Here is a 3,876-nt window from a genome sequence, read left to right as displayed (position 1 = left end):
TTTAAAAAATACATTGACCTTATGTGAAGGAAACGCAGTAGCATGCAAACATATGAAATGTAGTTCGAGAGGCTTCAATACGATGACTACACTCAGCAGAAGAGGGCTTTCCACTTCCAGTCATAGACCATACAGCCTGTTCCTCAGCATTTTACAGAATATCCAAAATGGAATTACACAAATAATGACTTCCTATGAAAGTCTTTTAACCTATAAGTCTTTTCTATACACGTTATTATAGAAAATATGATGAGTTTGTAGAAAATAATTTTTCATTAAAGTCGTGACTATCGCTTTTCGGTCATGAGAAATGTAAAAGGAAGAAAAAGACAGGAGGCAAATAAAGGAAATAACGTACAATAGTTGTGCTTACCAACTCTTGTTGTGAGGAGTCACAACAGCTATGTACAGCTTGGCTGATATTGCCCGATCAGCGTGCGGGGGTCCTGCGCTGCTGCCTTGGTTCCTACCCGTGTCGTGGATGCGGTTGTTGGGATAAGGTAATCCGTATAGGAGATAATAGAAGAAGAGGGAACCTTTTTTGCCGGCGCTGTCAGCAGGAGTCAGATGCCAGGTAAGTATTGGTAAAAGTAGACAATAAATTTTATTTTTAGTCAACGCGTTTCAAGGCGGAGCGCCCCCTTCATCAGGACAGTAAACAGATGTCATCATCATGCAACAGTTTAAAACCCCTTTTAGGGAGGGGACGGGTGTGGGTGTCTGCATAATTTTGCATATCAGCCTATATATAGGTAGTACAGGGGGAGGGTGTATTGAATGTTAATAAACAGTTACAGGAAGAAAGGAAGTCATAGTTTTTATCTGTATTTTCTGTGGGTGGTACGGTTGCGCAGCCAGCTGTGTAACAGTATCACAAGGGCGATCGCAGCTATGTGACAGGTACGATCGCGCTGTATGTTAGTGACAGAGGATGCTATGGTGGACTGAAAGGGGAGGTTATGCATAGGGACACGGAGTGTATGTTAAACCATCAGCTGGTTCTTGGCTCGCAGGAGCGATCGCGCTGTGCACTTGCAATATGAGAAATGCAGCGGTGAGCTGGAGGAATGAGTGCGCAGAGCGGACGGAGGTACCGCAGTTGTCTGACAGTACAATGTATTTAACAGGCAACTGTTTGTATTGTAGCCGGAGACATGTGGGACTGCAGTCTGCTCCTATGAGTGGGGGGCTGTCTGGTGATGAGAATACATGACGGTACAGTGTGTCAGTTCAGTATTTCTGGGATAATTGTTTGTGTGTGTAGCCCAGTGAACGAGGTTATGCAGGGCATATACGCTGCTCATATGGATAGTAGGACGGCATGAGGGGCCGATACGGTGGTGAGGGGGGGGGGAGAAAAGAGAGTACACATATTGCCATTGGCAGTATGGGACTGGGGTGCCCACCAGTAAAATTTATTTTGGGGGCCCACCGTACGGATACATTATTAAAATATTACCTGCTCACACAGCAGCAAGATGCTACCAGATGATTTGCAGCTTTGAGAAGGTAGGTCCTGGGGAGAGGAGGACACTGGTGGCTTTCCTCTATACCTAGAAGTCGTCTCAGGTCTGATCATGTCTATAATAATAAACTGGGGAGTTTCTATAATAATCTGTCAAGTGTTTTATATGAACATCGGCTGGTTGAGGTGCTGTACACTGAATATATGTATGTAGTGCAGTAAGTCTACTGTGTTATGTGCCATTCGTGCAGGGGGTGGGAGACTAGGGGCCCATCTTGCTCAGGGGCCCACCGGGGGATTCACATGTACCCCTGTGTGCCAGTCCGAGTCTGGCCATTGGTATGGGTGGCACAATGCACATAAAAAATATATATAAGTATAAATATAAAATACATTGCAATATAATACATGTGGTATATATACAATAACGCTGGTGGGCTAGCACTCAAAACATCATGGAGCTAACAATGTAGATAAGCTATCAATATTTAATGCTGCAAAAATGGAAAAAAATAATACACACAACAAAATACAATGCAATATCAAAAATCGCGATTAATATGGCACAATAACAATAAAATCGTATTAAAAATAATAGTTAAAAAATCGTAGGAATAATCGCATTGAGGTTTCGGAAGCAAGGAAATCAAGGTATAGGCCTTATTTGCGCATCTGATGATTCCACTAATTTCGTGACAACCTATATATAGCAGCTGATTCGATAATGGCCTATATGTATCGGCTCACGCAAGCTATGATCTAGCGTTGCGATTTTTGTTCGAATTGTCTCAGAACCGTAGGCTGGAAGGATTCATGTCCGCCATAAAGTGTCAACGTGCGGGTAATAAAATCTTGCTCACTGAGCACTCATCCCACCTAACATGCGGTCTTCACGCTGGCTGGTGTGCGTTCGGTGTGCACAAACTTGGAGCAGGTCAATGACCTGGGATGAGATCCGGCTGGCGTGTAATTGTTCAAACCGCTCTGTGTGTTGCTCTGTATGTAATTCCTGCAAAAACGTAGATGTGAAATCACGGGCTAAATTTCTTCTCGCGCAATATTCGAGTATAGCTGAGAGATCGTTTCATAAATCGCTGCACTCGTTCATAGAGTTTTTCAATCGCATGGCCATGCTTAATGGAGTCTTTCAAAGCATCAGTATATCCCCAGACGCGTTTCGAGGTCTTGCTGACCTCTTCCTCAGTGGTTAATAGGTTGGTTAACTTGGAAAGATACATATGCACTACTTACCATGGATGTTACTGCCCTATATTCAAACATTCAGCATGATTTGGGTATTCAATGTATAAGAAATACCCTAGATGAGGACCCCAAATTAAAACCACCCCAGGTGGAATTCCTCCTAGAGAGTCTACGTTTTACTCTAGAGAATAATTATTTTATATATAATAACGTGACCTATCACCAATGCAGGGGGACCGCAATGGGGACGAAAGTAGCGCCATCTTTTGTAAACCTCTTTATGGGGGAGTTTGAAAAATGGCATATCCTAAACGTTTTACCCCCCATACAGCAAATCATCTATTATAAGAGATATATCGATGATATCTTCATTATTTGGGATGGTGACCAAAATACAGCATTAGAATTCTGTAACACCCTGAACAACACCAACTGGGGGATTTTGATCACTTCGAATTACAATAAGATCAAAATAGAGTTTCTGGACATTATCGTTGCCATTGAAAATAACCGGCTACTAACAAAAACATACAGTATTTCAAAATCAGTAGATACAAACAGTTATATCCATTATTCCAGCTTCCACCACAAAAAATGGCTGCAGAATATTCCATACAGCCAATACAAACGCCTCAGACGGAACTGTACAGAAAATTAGGATTTAAAAACACAAGCTAAAACTCAGCAAAAAAGATTTATTGATAAGGGGTATCCCAAAGAACTGATAAACACCTACATCAAGAGCACCTCGAACACACAGGAGGATTGCCTACAGGTTACAAAAAAAAGAAAAAATACACAAACAAGTATAAACTTCATTACCCAGTACAATACATAGAATAAAACTGTACCATCGAATAAAACTGTACACTGTGCCAGTGTATCAAAACACTGGCACATCTTATTACAGGACCCTTATCTAGCCAAATATCTACCACCAAAACCAAGAACGGTCTACAGGAGGGCCCCTACGATTAGGAACATTCTGGCTCCAAGCAAACCCAAGCAACACATAAAGGCCAACTCCAACAGTATACACAAACCCCCCCCCCCTCCTCCCCCACCCTAAAATAGGTAGCTTCAAATGTGGAATTAAACATTGCCTTTGCTGTAACGTAACTACACACAATCTCACAAATTTTACCTCTAACAAAAATGGGACCGTTTTTAATATAAAACACCACATGACTTGCCAATCCTGTTACGTC

Source organism: Bufo gargarizans, chromosome 10 (assembly GCF_014858855.1).
Source record: "Bufo gargarizans isolate SCDJY-AF-19 chromosome 10, ASM1485885v1, whole genome shotgun sequence".
Taxonomy (NCBI): domain Eukaryota; kingdom Metazoa; phylum Chordata; class Amphibia; order Anura; family Bufonidae; genus Bufo; species Bufo gargarizans.
Note: the sequence above shows the minus strand (reverse complement) of the source record.